At 37.6% G+C, this 19464-nt stretch overlaps 1 protein-coding gene across 1 annotated transcript in view; it reads right to left on the bottom strand.

Moving 5' to 3' along the window:
• TXNL4B (thioredoxin like 4B) overlaps nucleotides 1–19464 on the bottom strand; it is a 182372-nt gene that overhangs the window by 95465 nt on the left and 67443 nt on the right. The gene's annotated exons all lie outside the window — the stretch shown is intronic.

The raw sequence follows: 19464 nt of genomic DNA, 5'->3' as shown, positions 1-19464 counted from the left end.
AAAAATAGACACACAGAAATATAACTAAACACCGGAATAAGTAATTTCTTACAACATCACCATAAATTTTTGAAAGTATCTTAAGAAAATGATACATTAAACATAAATAAATATACAAACTGCATACATAGTACAGAGCATGCATTTTCTAGTGTTTACACATAGGTTTAGCTAGTACTGTATAACTTAGATTTATGAAAATACAGTTAAACAATGCACGTCAAGGGTGGGTGAAGCATGAGGTCTAATCAAATGCGTTCATCATCCTACATATGCAGACTCCTTGTAATGCACTTACAGTTTGAAGAAAAAAAAGAAAGAAATGCAATTAGCCTCAAAACATTTTAGCCTATCCATCACTATTATATCACCACAGATTCAAATGAGGTTCTAACAATATGCACGAAAGAAAGATGCAAGTAGGTCTTGTATGAATTTCTCCATTGCTTTTCTTCAACTCCTTATCTTTCCTTAAAGTCCACAAAAAAACGATTAAGGACCACCACAGCTAAAGTAATAAAACTTTATTAACTAGTATACAGTTGTAGTAAGCACTTTCGCGACCTCACAGTCGCTTCTTCAGACTCTCATATATCAAAGAACCATCAACTAATTTATATACAAACCAAACCAATCAACACAATCCACTCAATAATAAAAAACTTAAAGGTGCAGACACATATATGTAGAATCAAAAAAGGATAACACTTAAAACATTATGTTACAACTCAATGGGGGAGTGTGCGTGCACGTTGTAGGGGTTTCAATGAAACTGCATCATTAATACCAGGTAACTCCCCCGCATTAAAATATACAAGCCATCTCTGTTCTGCCAATTCCGTTCTATTCCTAATACCTCCCCCTCTGATATTATCCCTTATAATTTTGAACACAAAACCCTAAACTGAAGTTGGTATCCACGTATCTTAACATGTTGTGCCAACACATTACTCTCCTTACTGTTCCTGATATCCCTCAATTGTTCCACGATATGTTCTCTTAGGGAATGATTTGTTTTCCCTATACATAATGCTCTGCATTAACAGGAAAAACTATAGTATATAACATTCCTAGAGGCATAGTCTGCATAAAACTTATATTCTATTGTAAGTCCTGTCTGTAGATGTGAAAAATTAGAGCCTACAAAGATATACTGCATGCATTACAATTTCTACAAGGATATGTCCCTTGTCTCTGTGAGGTTGCTATTGGTCTCTCTACTTCAGTCCTATAGCACAACTGCCTTTTAATCGACATATTGTTCTTAAACAAAAACAAAGGTTTTTCACCGACTATACATTTTAGTTCATTGGAGGTGCTTAAAATATTCCAATTCCTTTTGATGATGTCACAAAAGACATTCATATCACTAGAGAAAGTCATAGGTACCCTAATGTTGTCCTCATCATTACGGTTCATCATCATAAAAAGGAACTGGAATATTTTAAGGGCCTCCAATGAACTAAATGGTACAGTCAGTGAAAAAACTTTGTTTTTGTTTAAGAACAATATGATGATTAAAAGGCAGTTATGCTACAGGACTGAAGTAGAGAGACCAATCGCAACCTCACAGAGACAAGGGATGTATCCTTGTATGAAGTGTAATGCTTGCTGGTATATCTTTGTAGGCTCTAATTTTTAATATCTACAGACAGGACTTACGATAGAATGTTAGGTTTTATGCAGACTGTGCCTCTAGGAACGTTATATACTATAGTTTTTGTGTTAAATGTAGAGCATTCTATATAGGGAAAACAAATCGCTGCCTAAGAGAATGTACTATGGAATACAACAGGGATATCAGGAACAATAAGGAGAGTAATGTGTTGGCACAACATGTTAAAGATACACGGATACCAACATGAGTTTATTTTTTTTGTGTTAAAAATTATAAGTGATAATATCAGAGGGGGAGATATTAGGAACAGAATGAAATTGGAAGAACAGAGATGGATTTTATATTTTAATGCACGGAGGTTACCTGGTATTAATGATGGAGTTTCACTGAAACCCCTACAACGTGCACGCACACTCCCCCGTCGAGTTGTAAGATAACGTTTTAAGTGTTATGCTTTTTTGATTCTACATATATGTGTCTGTACCTTTAAGTTTTTTATTATTGAATGGATTGTGTTGATTGGTTTGGTTTGTATATAAATTAGTTGATGGTGCTTTGATATACAAGAGTCTGAAGAAGTGACGGAGTTGTGAAAGTGCTTTCTACATGTATATAGTAGTTAATAAAGTTTTATTACTTTAGCCGTGGTGGTCCTTAACTGGTGTTTTGTGGACTCTATGCTTTGGGGTAGCAATTGAGGACCTTTACCCAGGAACCATTTGTTTTTGTTCCATGTCTTTCCTTCTTACTGCATCAGTGACTTGCCTATCTGTAGGAACTGGAAATGTTTACTCTCTGTGTAATACAAGAACTTAAAACTCGCCGGATTTCCAAGATGGCTACACACTGAGTAATAGCTTAATTCTAGCTCTCCCAGTGTGAAAACAGACACTCAGCAGAGAAGACCACTAGACTTGTGTTTATGAGTACATTTTAGTAACTGGCTAGTAAGTGTACTGCCTGGATGCCAGGAAAAATGAAATACAGAGGACCTGGAAAAAAATCGGCTACAAAATGTGAGGAAGAAACACTGACAGTTATGCAGCTGTTCAGCAAAAAGCAATGTACTCTGCAGACATGAATTCTAATAACCTACAGGAAGATACAAGACAAATGCACACAGACCTTGTTAAAATAAATGAAATACTGATGGAGTATATCAATGCAAACAACAAAAGATTGGAAAAAATGGAAGAAGTTTTAAACAAGATATTCAAATGAGGTGATAAAGCTGCAAATTGAAATGAAGAAAAGGCTGGCTGAATATGAGACTGCTCAGGAAGAGATGTTTAAAAAAATATAGAATTAGTGGACAGAGAATACAGGAAAAACGTGAAATATTCAGTTGTACCAGAGAAGCTGGAAGGAACAGACTGCATTAATTTTATGAAAGCACAGAGAGGCACATGGACTGGTGTTCCACGGTGGGAGTTGTTGGTTGAAGGAGCGCATCATGTGTGTGCTCTGGGCCTGGCTATGGGAAAAGCAACCTAGACCTTTAATAGTAAAGATGCAATTCTACCTGCAGAAGGAGTTGATTTTTGGGGTCTACTTTAGAACAGCAAACGATCAAATGATCGAACGCTGTTAGAGCAAACACAACATGTCGAACCTGCAAAGCAGCGAACGGCCAGAACAGAAAATTTTTCCCAGGGAAAGAAAATAGCTGGGCCGGCCGTCCGGGTTGCGCTGGTTCCTTCACTGTAGTGCAATTTTGGAGTTGGTATATTTAAGTAGGGTGGGTGTGGAGGATGAAGCCCCCCACTTTATTTAGTGTTTTATTTTTTTTTTGGGAACAGCAATTTTTTTTCCTGGGGAAAAAAAAAAAAAAAAAAAAAAAAAAAAAAAAAAAATCGCTGTTCTGGTTGTTCGCTGTTTTGGATTTTCAACATTTAGGGGTCGATATAACAGCATTTGATCATCTGATCATTCGTTGTCATAATATAGACCCGATTTTTGACAAAACTGTGGCAGAAGGACAAAGTACTAAAAATGGGAGATAACAGACAGAGTGTTTGTGTAGAATAATTACTCATTGTACACTAGGCAGAAAAGGAACAAATATATTCCACTATTCAGAGAATGTTGAGATGCAGGTGTGAGATTCAAACTGTTGTACCAAGCTGTCTTCAAGGTATTCTACCCTGGAGGAACAAAATCATTTTTGATGAGGTACATGCTAAGGAAGAAATACAAAAGTTTGTCCAACAAAAAGTAAGCTGTGAAACGGAAGATTCTGCTTCTTGTTTTTCTGGTAGTAAAGACCACAGAAAATCTGTACGTGTGAAAACTCATCCAATGTTTCAATGGAAAAAGCTGGAGAGAAGGAAGGGGAGCACAAGAGGTGACAAGAAGAATCAAGAGTGTGTTGGAAATGAAGCACAGACAGGATTTGGGAGATGGAGATGAACAGGAATAAAACCAGTAACTTAACATGGGTTTACAATGCAATAATTATATTTGTGAAATGTGACAAAAAATCTGGAAATATTGAACTTTTTCAGGATTTGTTGGACTTGTAGCAGACTCTAAAACATCCACCCTACTTCTTGTCATTTGTGAAGATATGTGAAGGCTCCCAGCCTAGCTAGATAAAATGTTGTAGATGATTCTGTCATTTGTAAATATTAATGTAAGCCACATGCTTGTTCTCTTCGTTAAATGTTGAACTTCAAAAATATAGCCACATTGCACTCTGTTGGAGGAAAGCTGACAAGTCAAGCATTGTACAATTGTTTGATTTCAAAACTCGGAGCCGAGATGTCTGGATGAAGGAATTCTTGCTATTGTTTTGAGACCAGAGTTAATTGCTAGAATTTGCATGTATAAGGTCTTATTTCTGTAGCTTCCTGACCAGGTGCAATATCAAAAGGGCTGCTAAACTCTTGAGTTTCTGTTAGCCTGGGAATCGGAGAGAAAAAATGATGTAATCTGAAATGAGTCAAAAGTACTGTGTTATCAACTTAAGGTCAGAGAGAGACAGGCTCAGAGCATTTTTGCTTTTGTTTTCAGAACTGACAACATTACCACCACTGCTTTGCTCTATATGTAAGTTTATTTTAGAATTGTGTTTGCTCTTAGAAACAGCTAGGAAATAGGAAGATTAGACTAGTTGTTTTCTGTACTGATGTCAGAACTTTTCAACTGTATTATTTTAATCATTTCTTTTGTGATCTCTGAACTCTTGACTAGCACTGTGTAGTAAGATGTATTGTCTTGTGCTCTTATTATTTATTATTAAATAATTTTTAAACCTTTCACCTGTGGCTGTTTTGTGTAGAGATAATTTAAGTGCCACAGTACATTGCATGTATATAGTGATACTGGCCAAGCCACTCCAATAAGCTTTGCTGTTCAGTCACACTTACCATTTGGATAATATTGCACAGTAATAATTGGACACCCTTTGATAAGGGCCTTTTTAGTAGCTGATATTAGTGGTTGGTGGCAGCTGGTACTACCTTATAGACTGGCAGGAAGGGGCACAGCTGGAGAACCTGTGCCAGCCTTCCCCAGGAGTGTCTTGTGTGTTTGTATCTAAATCAAATCTTAAAGTGTGTGTCAGCTACTTAGGCAGGGACACAAAGCACTGGTTGGACAGAGAAGGTGCTGGAGGTTTTAGCTTGACCACTAGGCTGAGATCTGGACACTAAAGCTGTGCCAGTGAGGAATCTTATTGTGGATATGGAGAGAAAGGGGGAAACCAGCCCCAGACTGACTGTGAGCTCTGTGTGCTCTTAAGGAAAATTGTACTTTACTGTGTGTGTATTTGTTATCCTTACCAATGTGGACACCCCTCACTGGTGTTAGAGGTGAGGATTGAGGCTCCTTGATTGCTGTGCCAGTGCAAAGTTAATTGTGAGTAAAGATTTTTTTCTTAAATAGTGCTATTTTTGTGTTGTGTGGTTTTCTTTACATGTTATAAAGTAAAGTTTTCTCAGCTATTTTTAAGAGGGCTTGTAAACAGATGATCCTGTTCTTTTTTTTCTTTTCTTTCTCCCTTCTCCATTTCTTCTTGTCCAGTTTTAAGAAACGTAGGCACTGCAATGTAAAAGAAGAAGCCTGGTTTAAAAAAGTATGACAAGAAAAAAATCAATGTGCTTTTTTCTCACTCTTGCATAGGGAAATGGCTGGATTAAGGACCTTAGATTGATTTGATAACAAGTTTTAAGACAGAGAAAGTAAATGGAAAAGAACATTGATTATTATGATGCTTTTTTTCTAGCAAATACATATGAACATAGACAGTTACTAGGCCATACAAGCATAGGCAAGTTCTACCCTTATTTAAGTTCATAGGATAATACTAGGCTATTGGTCCGGCGGCCCTTATAAGCCTAGCCAAGAATTTTTCCCATGTTCCCTCAAAGTCAGTACCTGTTTCCCCTGTCCAGCAGGGCAATAGGTATGGATTCCACGATCAGCACCTATTGCCCCTATCCAAGAGTAACATAGGTGGAACCCCCGGGGGGAATTTATGGTTATCCATCCAATTGTTCAGATTGCGTTTGAAGAGGACTGATGAGATGCTCTGTTTGACATGAAGTGGGAGTCTGTTCCAAAGGTGTGGCAAGGCAAATCTGTCCCTCCACCGGGTTCTATTAACGTCACATACCAGGTTAAAGTCTTTAGAGTGAGTAACCCCTGTACCATTTGACTTGCAGATATGCAGCATTTCCAATAAAGCAAGGTCAGAGATTGCCTCTGAATAGTCTGTATGAAAGAGAATAAAGTGACAATGATTTCTGATGATCCACATAGGATAGATGCTGAAGACCTTGAATCTTCCTTTTGGGGAACCTTTGTGGTCTCTCCAATTGTTGTAGGTGCTTGGAAAGGTACATACCAAAAGGGGCATTGTGCTCAATTTATTGACCTCATAAAGGAAGAGTACAAGGAGTTTATAACTTCTTTTTTTTCTGGAGGCAATGTCCTTATGTATGAAATGAGCAACACAGAATGCCCTTCTTAACACTGTGGAGACATAGTAATCAAAGTGTTGTTATTGATGTGGCAGTTAGCAGGAACATTGCTCTTACCAAAAAGGATTAGAAGACATTTTTTTTACATTGAGTTTAAGGCCATGACTTTGTCACCAATCATTTGTTTGTGTAAGACCCCCTTGTAGGATGTTGACATCATTTGGAGAGTCTATGACCGCTCCCAGTTTGTGGTCATCAGCAAACGTTGTCAGGCACAGACCTTTAGTTTTTGCTTGTACTTCGAAGAAATAGATTCCAAACAGTAGAGGTCCCAGGATTGATCCCTGTGGAACACCACTGATTACAGGTCTGCTGTTGAAGGTGGAATCCCCTATTTTGACTATATGGATTCTATCAGTGAGCCACTTAGAAACCCACCTAATGATATAAGGGTTGATACTTAGCTGGGTGAGTTTGTCAATTATGCCTGAGTGGGGGATATTGTAAAAAGCCTTGGCCAAGTCTAGACAGGCTGTATGCAAAGCTTTCCTCTCATCCAGGGCCTTGGTGACTGTCTCAAAGAAGTCAACCAGGTTTAACAAGCATGATCTTCCTTTGACAAATCCAAACTGAGTAGGGTCAAGTGTTTGGAGATATCTTTTTGTTGAGAAGTTCCATGATGATTCACTCCATGGCCTTGCAGTTAAGGCTAGTCAGGCTAATAGGTCTATGGTTCCTGGGGTCAGTGAAAGCACCACCTTTGTGCAAAGGAATAACGGTGGCTGTTTTCCATTCAGCTGGGACAAAGCCAGTGCTTAGACTATGACTGAAAAGAGTACCCAAAGGTGCTGCTAATTCTTGCGGCAGCCCAACTAGAACACAGCCTGGGATGTTATCAGGTCATATAGATGCTGTGATTTTGTACTTACACAAGGTGTTCATGACCTGCTCTTTAGAGGGGACAGGTGGTAGGGATGTAATGGGGTACATGTGCTGGGGACAGGGGGGTGAAGTTAAAACAGAACCTGTCAGCCAACAGGTTACCTATAGCCACAGGCTCAGTATATGTGGTATCATTAACTACCAGTTCAGCACAAATCTGGGCCTTTCCTTTTAGGTTACGGACGTAACTAAAGAATGCCTTATGGTTGTTCTTAGTTGAGGAAGCGAATATGGATTCATAGTTTGCTTTGGATGACTTCACAAGAAGCCTTATTTGCTTGTTTAAGCTGAGGAGGGAATATTTCCAGTTTAGGGCTCACTCCCTCTTATTCTTAGGCAGCAATTTCTTCCCCCTGTTGCAAAGCCTGTTAATGGCAGCTGTCCACCAGGCAGGTTTGGTCTTCCTTGATGAGCTTGTTTTGGTTCTATCAGGTACAGCAGAGTCAATGCAGTTATACAGCTGTTTGTATAAAGCACTGGTGTATCACTCAGCATAGTTGTTAGTTACATCTGAGGAGTGTGGTGCAGTGAAGCTACTTATATAATCCTGTAAGAGGTTATAGTCTGCTTTGGAGAAGTTTTTAAGTTCAGTTCCTGCTAAGGGGGTCAGTTGTGATAGTTACTTCGAATGAAACTGATTTGTGGTCAAATCTGACCAGGGAATTCCTCACAGTGGGGTGCTACAGTGGTTCCCCCATACTGGTAAGCATCAGACTCAGGATGTTGGCATCCCTTGTGGGGGTGTCAACCAGCTAGTCCATGGCATTGGAGTTAACAAAGTCAAGAAACCTTTAGGCAAGTGAGTTTGAACATGACTAATTTACCCAGTCAATGGATGGGTAGTTAAAAGTTACCCAAAACCATGACGTTCAGATGCATCTTCATAGACTCGAGTAGATCCAAATAGGCAGAGAGGGTATCCTGATTCATGAAGTAGGTCCTGTAGCTGGCAATGACTTGAATAGATGGCCTATCAACAGTTAATTGCACCAGAAGTATCCGCAGGTAATCATACTGCTTAACCATTCTGGAGGTGTATTTATCTTTAATGAACAGTGCTACACTGCCTTCTTTAGTTTTCACGCCTTCAGTTTGTGGTCTGAACGTCTGGAAGGAGGTGTAACCTGGTATGGCTGGGGTGCTCTCCACAGCCTTGAACCAGGTCTCTGTGACTGCACAAATGTTTCCTCTTTCCAAGGTGAGGACTGCTTCCAGTGAGTGCAGTTTCATGTTAGGACTCCTAGTGTTTAGCAGCATAACCCTGCGATTGTTTTTGGATGGAGTTTTTACATCGAGAATTTTGTCCTTGAGATACTACTAATGCACTATGGGGTGGCAAGAGCCTCAGCCAATAGCCAAAATCCCAGGGGTGACAGGTGAAGACCATCTCTGGCAAAGCACTGACGTCTGTTGATCAGGTCATCCCACGCTGACAGATAATGGATCCCTTAGAATGGTGCCAGAAACACTCAGCCAATAGCCAAAATCCTAGGGGTGACAGGTGAAGACCATCTCTGGCAAAGCACTGACGTCTGTTGATCAGGTCATCCCACGCTGACAGATAATGGAGCCCTTAGAATGGCGCCAGAAACAAAGCCAATTACTGAAGTCAATCATTTTCTGTTTGTATTGTGGCATCATCCTAGGTGAAGGTAAAATGCTGCTTAAGGCTAGGGACATACTTGCCTGAGACACATAGTCCAAGAGCTCAGTCACGTCTCTCTTCATATAGAGTCCAGAGAAGTACACCTCAAGTCATTTACGCCAATGTGGTCTATGACGGAGTCATAACAGTATATGATATTGAGAGACTTGAGTGCATGTGTGATATGGATCCTGGCACCTAATAGACAGCTGACCGTGACCTTTTTCTTATCCAGCCTGATGAGAAGGACATCTGTGTGTCACACAATGGAATCACCTATTAATAATATATTTGGTTTTGTGTTTTGCCTTAGGTTCTTCACAGGTGAGACACTGGTGCGTGACCTATTGTGTGCACTGTGTTTTGCAGAGGAAGTATTATGTGTAGCGTGTTTGTGTTTGGGAGGTCTCTGGTGTTTAGTGATGTTTGTGGTGAGGACCTCCACATATGTAGGTATGTGTGTAATGTGGGTTTGGGTGGAGTACGTCGTGAGATGTGCATGCTGACAACCCACACATTGTCATATGTACTGACTGGTGTGCGAGACAGCATGAATTCAAGGTTCTTAACATAGTTGCATCTCTCACACGTTGAGTTTGTGTGGAGTAGTAGTAGAGGGTTGTCGGTGAACATGAGGCAGATGCTACACTGCTTCAGGATGCCCATATTGACCAACTTGGCTGGAGAAACTGTGGGAAATTGTCCATCCACAGTGTTAGGTAAATGTATATGGTCAGGAAAAGAGGTTGCACTTAGGAATGGCTAGTGGGTGAGAGGTGTGTTGGTACCTCTGAGGCTAGGCTTAGTGTTCCACCTGACAACAGAGCACAGCTATAAAAAAACCTCTGGAGGACCACAAGCAAAGTGCTAAGGGAAAATTTAACAAGCAAAACATTTGACTCTAAAACCACCAATGGTAACCACTGCTACATGGTAGTGCACAATGGTGCCCTACATGCAAACATGTGCAAATGCTGTTTGCTTAGTAGCAATTCTGCAGATGGTCTTTGTGTTTCCATGGAAACAAGAGAAATCATCTGTCTTGTTCTCATGTCTCCATTGAAACAATGTGATAAATAGAAACTGGCTACAGTCTGGTGGAGAGTGACTGCCGAAGAAAAGAGAAATTGGCTAGGACATAATGTTCTCTGAAAGCATTCAAAGGTTTTCCCAGCTGGGAGAGCTATAAAGTTAAGACAAAACCAATTAGCATTTAGTAGAAGCACAGGCTGCACCATGTGTTTTATAACCTTTCTTTTAGGTTAACTCAAGTATATGATTGTGGCTGTCAGTTTGGGACCTTTGTTCCTATTAGGAGGGTAAAACTTCAATAAATGAAGACGTACATAGTTTGTTTTCTGTTAATATTAAATTAATAGGGTTTCAGGCGGATATTGGGAGTGCGCTTTTTTTCTGGTTGGAGAGCTTTCAACAACACAAAAAGTTTTGTAATATGCGGCATAGGCTTAAATGGATATGACATGAAACAACTGTATAAATGTTCAACCTGCCAAACAGTGTATACATGTAACAGAAAAGCTGTAACTTGACATTTAACAAAAAAGGTGTCCTATATAAAAGGTGGGAATAACAACCTTTTAATGCAGTGATTTTTTTCTGTAATGTCTTTAAATGTTAACAATCTCACAGATAAATACAAAAAAGAAAGAGTAGTGAGCTATATTAAAAATGTAGAGTGCAAATAGCTATGTTACTGAAGACATACTTGGAAAGAACTGAACATGTGAATTTGATAAAGAAAAGGTTTTCAGGATGGTTATTCAGTGGAATACCTGGGACAATGAAAAGGAGGAGTACTTATATTAACTGCAAGAGAAGCTCCAATAGTGATAGAAGATGATAAAAAGACAGTAATGGTAGATTTGTGGTGCTAAGGGGCTACTGGCAAAGGAGGAGGATTATACTGGCACGTATATATATTCCACCTAAAACTGCTATAATATAGATTTAAAATATTCAGGGAGAAATAATCAGTTTTCAGCAAGGAATATTACTTATAGGTGAGGAGTGGAATATGATTTGCAGTGGTGAAGATGTGTCTGGGAGGCCTAGAAGGAAAAGTATAACAAAGAAGGGTATATGTTTGAAGAAATTTATGAAAATGTTTGGCACAGAAGATGTGAATTCAGTAATAGGAGTTCAGAGTGAATTTACATGCTATTCCCCAAGATATAAAAAATGGACTAGGCTAAACATAATTTACATTGACAAGAACATCTGCATTTAATTGAAGGTCTTGATACACATCCAATAACTATTTCAGAATCATGCACCAATAATAACTAAAATAAAAGCCCGGGTAATAAAATAAAAATATGAGACACTGATGTTTTCCCACCTATCTGTTGTAAGGAGATGAATTAAAGAAATAGGTAGTGGAGATTATTCAGGAGCTATTAGAGAGGACAGAAATTTCTTCTGAAAATATAGCAATGCAGTAGGATAAAATTAAGGTGGAGTTTAAAAATAGGGTGGAAGTAAAAGAAAGGCAGCTATAGTTAAGAAGTAACAATAATTATTTAGAAGCACTGACAAATGTTAAAGTATTGCAAAATGGGGGAATCTCACAGAACAAGTAGAGGATCAAGTACAGAATGCTAAGCAAAAATAAGGGATTACCTCAATAATATGCACGAGTTTTTGAAAGATTGCTGTTAAGCAACTATTTTTTGATAATAACACTAGAGCACAAAAGCTTTTAGCACAGAAATGCAGGCACTAGAAAAACAAAGGGCTGTCACCAAGCTTAGGGAGCCTATAACAAGGAAGGTAACAAGAGATGCTGTAGAGATATTAGAAACATTTCTGAAATTCTATGAAAGTCTGTATAAATCAAAGAAATGTGGAAATCAAGCAAATATACAAATGGAAATGTTGATGAGAGAATTAAATATGCCAAGGATAGAGGTAAATGAAGCTCAATTACTAATGGTTAGGATAGGAGGTAATGAGATAAAAATTGTGATGCATAGCCAATCTCCAGGAAAGTCCCCAAGAATAGATGGTATTCCTGTGAAGTTTGGAAACTAGGAGGGAAAAACTGATAAATATCTGGAAGGTTTTGTTTAACAGTAGTTTAAGAGGAAAAGTACCAACATCCTGGAAGAAAGCAGTGGTAGCTGTAATACCTAAAGAGAGTAAAATCTATCAGACCCAGCTTTATACAGGCCCATTTCAATACTAAACCATGATTATAAAGTCCTAATGTCTATAATGGGTAATAGAATGACAAAAGTAATGCCAAAATTGATAGATATGGATCAATGTGGTTTAGTGGAGAGGAGGCAAACATTTGACAACATTAATAGAACATTGATGATCCAGATGGAAGCAGAATGTAAGAAAATATTCATGGACTACAGTGTCCCCAGGCAGCTGTTCCAGAAGGGAAATAAGGGAACAATGCTGTACTTGGTGCTGCTTAGGGAAATAAATCACAGTGTGGCTTCCCCCATCAGTGGAAGAGAGTCTTTGTCACTATCAAGTTTAGAGACCACTGCTTTGGTAAAAGCAGGCATCTGCTCAGAATGGCCACTAACAAGCTGGCTTTTTCAAGGTTATGAGCAGGAGCTAGACAGATGAGAAAATGGCCTATTTCCATAACCTCACTGCCTCATTGCCTGCGGATGCCTGGGACAGGAGCAAGACCCCACACCTGCTTGCTGATACTACACCACCAGCAGACTATGATATACAGTGGCAATCACCAGTAAAAGGGAACCCTGAAAGGCCTGTAGGTTGAGGAGAACTGTCCTCATTTCTCGGGTGTTAGTATACAGACTGTTCTCACTCTGTAGTCATGCAGCTTACACTATCTGCCATTGAAAACACCCCACCCAACCTACGGCTGAGGCATCTGTGATAATAGTCATCTGGACACTGGGAATTTGGAAAGGGATGCTCAGAGAAAGGAGTGGAGTGAAGAAGCCACTGTGCCAGGTGCATCTGGCATACCTCAGATTTGCTCAGGTCTGAGCACAGCCTCCACTGTGTCCATATAACTTCAAAAATAAGTACAAAGTTAGCTGCCCTTCTCAGTCATTTTAAGCCAAGCCAATTTCCCTTTTTGTGCTTAAATTAATCTATTCAATTTGGTGTTAGTTAGATTGGCCTTACCCATCCCTTGGTCGATAATCATATATAACCTGTAGTGAGAATAAGTGGGATCATACAATAGATCAGTGATTCCGAAACTGGGGTCCGTACGATAAATTCTAGGGGCCCATGGACCAGGGCTTGCCTCCAACCTTGTTATTAAACAAAGAAAACCTGCACCGCTCACCCTCAATTTACAAAAAAAGAAAAAAAGAGACTTCCCCGTCTACGGCATTTGTGGCTAAGCAGCTACTTGCCTTGGGTTTTTAGAAGGAGAGGAGGAGGAAGAAAAAGAAGAGGAAGAGGAAGAAGAGGAGGAAAAGAAGAAGGAGATGATGAAGAAGAAAGATTAGAAGGAGATGCAGGAGAAAGAGAAGAAGGAAAAGAAGAGGGAGAATGAGAAGAAATAGATGGAGAAGAAGAAGGAGGAAAAAGGAGAAGAAAAAAGAGAGAGAATGAGATGGAGAAGAAGAAAGAGAAGAAGAAAAAGTGGAGAAGGAGGAGAAAAAGAAGAAGAGAAGAGGAGGAGATGGAGAAGAGGAAAGAAGGAGAAGAAGAAGAGGAGGAGGAAAAGGAGGAGAAGAAGAAGAGGAGGAGGAAAAGAAGGAGAAGAAGAAGAAGGAGGAGGATAAGGAGAAGATGGAGGAGGATAAGGAGAAGAAGAAGAAGGAGGAGGAGGATAAGGAGAAGAAGAAGAGGAGGAGGATAAGGAGAAGAAGAAGAGGAGGGGATGGAGAAGAGGAGGAAAAAAGGAGGAGAATGAGAAGAGGAAGAGGAGGAGAGAAGGAGAAGACGAAGAGGAGAAGAGGAGAAGAGAAGGAGATGGAGAAGAGGAAGATGAGAAGAGAAGGAGACGGAGAAGAGGAGGAGGAGAAGAGGAGGAGAACAATAAGTGGTGGAGAAGAAGAAGAAGAAGTGGAGAAGAAGCGGAGGAGGCAAAGAAGAGGAGGAGGAGGAGAAGGGGAAGAAGAAGAGGAGGAGGAGGAGAAGAGAAGGAGGAGGAGAGAAGGAGAAGGAGAAGAGAAGGAGGAGGAGAAGGAGAAGAAAAAGAGAAAGAGAATGAGAAGAGAAGGAGAAGAAGAAGAGAAGGAGAAAAAGGAGAAGGAGAAGGAAAAGGAGGAGGAGGAGGAGAGGGTGAAGAAGAAAAAGAAGAGGAGGAAGAGGAAGAAAAAGAACAAGAAGAAACAACCTTCATATATTTGGCTGAGACTGAGTAGCTGCTCGCTTGCCCTGCGTTCTCTGCTAGGCAGTTGGAACTTACAGGGACATTTAAACAACTTTTCTGTTCCCCAGTAAGACAGTTAAAGTCAAGGATTTATGTTGGTCGCTGTACGCATGGTGTCTCTCCCTTTTGCCAGCTATTAAAATAAACTGGTATTGTAGAGTTGATCCTGACGATGCTGTGAGGTATTTGTTTTAAATCAAGGCTTGAATAAGAAGCAGTGCAGTTGAGAGCGCAGATGTCACCCATCCAGATTTTCCCAGAATGTCCAGATTTTTGCCTCATATTTTTGGCCTGTTTCTCATAAAACTGTGTTTTTCTGGCAAATCATTGAGGACTGAAGTCAGAAAATAATGGCAGACATTTCAGCTTTAGATTTCATTCCCTTCAGAAAATGTGTACTAATCTAAATCTTGTTGTTCTATCAACTTTCTAAGTTTATAACAGCAATATTTAAAATGTGTCTTTAGTTATGGGCCTTTGTCCCCCACATTATGACAGCCTTTGTCCAAATTTTTTTTTTTCAATAATAAGTCTTTATTCTTTTCCAAATGTTAATACAATACCACAACATATTTACAACATATACATGAATGCTTCCAACAGTTACATAAAGTCATTATACATTAATATAAACTTCTAGATAGGTATTAAATGAAGAGAAAATAAAAATCTAGTATCAATATAAGGCTTATCTATACTAAGCTCCATATTTAGTATGTACTTCCCGGAGAAAAGTGGATTGGAACCTTAAGCTAACACAATATTAAAGATTTCCTCCCATATCTTTGTGTTATTTATACTTTTCTTATAATCTTTAATTAGTAATTTATGCGTTAAAATATGTTTTATTGCTACACTCTTAAAGTTTTCCCATGTAGTCTGGGATGGATTCATCCAATTTGTAGCTATATACAGCTTCATTAACAGGAAAATATTTATGAGTATGATCCTTTGGGATCTATCCAAATTAATCGGAGGAATATGAAGAATCATGAACTCCCAAGAAAGTGTAGACTGTTGATATCCCATTTTTTGTAATTGAATTTTTAAAGAATTCCAAAGTTTGAAAATACATTTACAACTCCAGAACATGTGTAAAAGGTCAGCCGTTTGGTCTATACAATATGGGCCTTTAGGTGAGTTTTTAGAGTTGAATTTATATAGAGTGAGACGAGTGTAATACGCATTATTAAATATCAGCAACTGAGTAAATAATAACTTTTGAAGAGATACTGATTTTAAGGTTAAATTAATTGCTATCACTATTTTATTATCTTCAATCGTTAACAATTTCTCCTTCCAGTATTTGGATAAAAGTATTTGGTTTTTATATTTCACATCTTTTATCAAATTATATGAAGCCGTTATATATTTACAGTCCTTCGTAAGAGTTTGCCATAAGTTTAGGCAAATGTTTAAATCTTCTTCTTTAATTTTAAAATTACTATTACTAAAATAACTTATTGATAGATCCTTTAGCTGTCTCATTATAATTAAATACGAGTTAGGGAGATTCATCTCTCTTAACATGTCGTGTATTGAGATACCAAGGAAGGGATATAAATCAAGTAGGATTAAATCACTTATAAGTGGGAATTTTTTAAGATCTATCAGCTGATTACCAATTTTCAAATTTGGGTTCTTATGAAATGGTTGAAAAGTCATCATATATTGTAAGAGATTTAGTGAGTTAAACAGATTTACTCTGATACTGCGGTGGTGGTGCTGCGGTAGTGTTGTCGCCTCCCAGTTAGACATTGCCCGTTCGATTCTCAGTTAGAGCGTCTTCTGTGTGGCGACATGCGTGAATGGGCGTTCCTTCGTTGAAGGTTGTGCGTTAGGCCCGGCAAGCCAGTACATAAAAATCTACTGCCAATCATTGGCGGACGGGAGTTCCGCTGTGGCGACCCCTAACCGGGAAAAGCCGAAAGACACAAACAAACATTATATATACTTTGATATGTTCCATCAGAGCGTACATTTTAAGGGTATCTTTATTTAAAAAGGGTAATGCCTTACAATTAATACCCAGTCCAGTAACATGTTTATAATTCAGAATCAGGTGACCATTTGGGACTAGACCTATCGAAGTTAACCACTCTTAGAATTCTATTGGCATTTATTATTAAATAATATGCTTCAAAATTCGGTAACTCTAAACCACCCCTGTTTTTCAGAGTCATCAGTTTATCATAGGATATCCTAGTTTTTCTAGTTTCCTATACAAATCTACCTAATTCCGTATGAATTTGTTTGAAGAATTTCCTAGAAATTTGGACTTGAATAGCTCTAAAGATATATAATATTCTGGGAAGTATGTTCATTTTAATAATTGAGGTCTTTGCTATTATTGGTAATTTCAAATTATTCCATCTTTTTAAATCAGACACTATATGCTCCCAATGTAACTTAACATTATTCACATAAAAGTCTCTGTTGTCTGTTGAAAAAACAATACCCAAATATTTTATTTTTTTCTTCGGATTTTACCTGACCTACCAATGGTAAAAGCAAAAAGGGTGTAGGCGTCTTTAAAGGAAATAACTTAGTTTTTCTAAAATTTAATTTGTAATTGGATATTGTTGCAAAGTCATCCACTGCCTTTAATATTTTCTTGGTATCTGAAACAGGTGTCGTACAGTAAATATTTAGATCATCCGCAAAAGCAGCCATAGAAATTTTCGTACCATATATTATTGGGGCATCGTGATAGATATTTTGTTTGATATGTAGAAATAATGGTTCTAAATATAGATTGAATAATATAGGAGATAACAGACATCCTTGACGGGTACCATTCTTAATTTGTATTCTTTTTGAGAGATTTTTATTAACAACTAGATTTGTATAGGGATTATTATATAGTTTTTTTAATGTTAAAATAAAGTCATGAGGTATATTAAAATATGATAAAATATCAAACAAAAATTCTAAATTAACTATCAAAAGCTTTTTGCACGTCAATTATGAGTGCATAAGCATTAAAATTTCTGTTAGTGGCATAAGAGATCAGTGTATGAAGTGATAACGTATTATCTGTAGTTTGTCTGCCATTTAGAAAACCAGCTTGTTCCTCTGATATTATCAGGTTAATTACCTTCTTCAATCTATTAGCCAAAATCGATGTCATAATTTTCATGTCTATATTCAAAAGTGAAATAGGTCTATAGTTATCCGGATTTTGCAAATCAGCATTCTCTTTCGGTATAAGAATAGTTTTTGAAGCATTAAAGTGCGGGTCATTAATTTTATTGTTAATTATATAGTTAAATACATGTGGAAGTATTTTCCCCAATGTATCACTAAAAGTTTTGTAAAATTCCATGGTCAAACCATCCGGTCCTGGAGCTTTATGTGGCTTCAAATTCTTAATTGTATCTGTTATCTCCTCTGAGGAAATTGGTTTGACTAAGTTCATATGAAACTCATCACCCATTTTCGGAAATATAATCTTCTGCAAAAAGTCATTATTACTCTTATTTATAATTAATTCCTGATGTTCACCACAGACTTGAGAAAATATTAATTCAAAAGCATTAATAATGTCTTCAGTATTGGTGTATGTTTTATTGTTAAAGTGTATTTCAGAAATTTGAGAAGGTATTTTCGATTGATTAATGATACGCGCTAGTGCTTTTGAAGGGGTCTGTATATGATTAGCGTATTTTACCAGCATTTTCTGTTCATAAAATAATAATTTACTATTTTGTAGTAAAAAAAGGTCCTTCTGACATTTTAATAACTCCGTTTCAGTTTGTTTACTATAATTCCCAATTAAATCCTGATCCAGTAATTTAATTTTAGTTTCCAATTCTTGTATGTCTCTCAAATGTATTTTCTTATAATAAGTAGCCTTTTGAAGAAAAATTCCTCTTATTTGTGCTTTGGTCGTTGCCCATTCTATGTCAGACGGATGTCGGTGTTTAGAAAGATTAGCTAATAGCTGATTCAAGGTCTCTTGAACTTCTTTTATTATATCTTCTTTATTTAATAAATATGGATTTAAGGACCAATTATAACCTCTAAGACGTATATTATGACTAATATCCTTATTGAAAGTTAATGTAATCCTAGAATGATCCGACAAATGTCTAGCTTGTATGGATACATAGGGGTCAAAAGCCATTAGTACGTCTGAAATTAGAAAAAAAAAAATCGATCCTGGACCACATTTTATGACAACTTGAATAAAATGTAAAGTTATTTGCATTAATTTGATTATTTGTGTATTTAAATGGATCATATAGTTTAAAATCTATTTTAAGTTGGTGTAGTGCTATCACTGCTTGGTTATTAAAGGACCTGTATGAACTTGATTTGTCTAATGTGGGATCTTGGTATGTGTTCCAATCTCCTCCTATTATTATATAGTAATTATTATATTGATTCAGGATAAAATAGAGTGATGTTATAAAAAGTTGTTGATTGGTACATAGGGCATATATATTAAAAAGTATCACCGGTTTATCATAAAGTTTAGATGAAAGAATCACATAACACCATCTTCCCTCTTTGTCTATTTTAAAATTTAGAATTTTCTCTTGATATTGGTTTCTAATAATGATCGCCACCCCTGCACTATTAGTTGTCCCTTCCGAAGCTACCACCTCTCTAATCCATTTCTTATTCTTAAGGACAGTCCATTGATCATTGGTCAAATGGGTTTCTTGTAATAAAATAAAACATGCCTTTGACTGGAGACATAAATGAAAAAATAATTGCCTTTTTTTCAAGTTCTGGAGCCCTTTAGTATTCCATGAGTCTATTATCCACATACTAAGATTTTTAAGTATATTTTAAAATTAAGAGACGATACTAAATTCCAATGTATTAGCACAGTATATAATATCTGGAAGCAATCTTGACGTCCCATCCCTAACCAGTGCCTATCCACTATTCCCCTGGACCATGACATACATAGGTTTTTTACACAGTTAAAACTTTTATGAGTACACAGCCTTACTAAACATCTATTCTTTATCTTACAAAATAAAAT

The sequence above is a fragment of the Protopterus annectens genome, chromosome 5.part0, assembly GCF_019279795.1.
Source record: "Protopterus annectens isolate FY-2018-M chromosome 5.part0, PAN1.0, whole genome shotgun sequence".
NCBI classification, from domain to species: domain Eukaryota; kingdom Metazoa; phylum Chordata; order Ceratodontiformes; family Protopteridae; genus Protopterus; species Protopterus annectens.
Note: the sequence above shows the minus strand (reverse complement) of the source record. Positions and strands in the feature narration are given on the sequence as shown.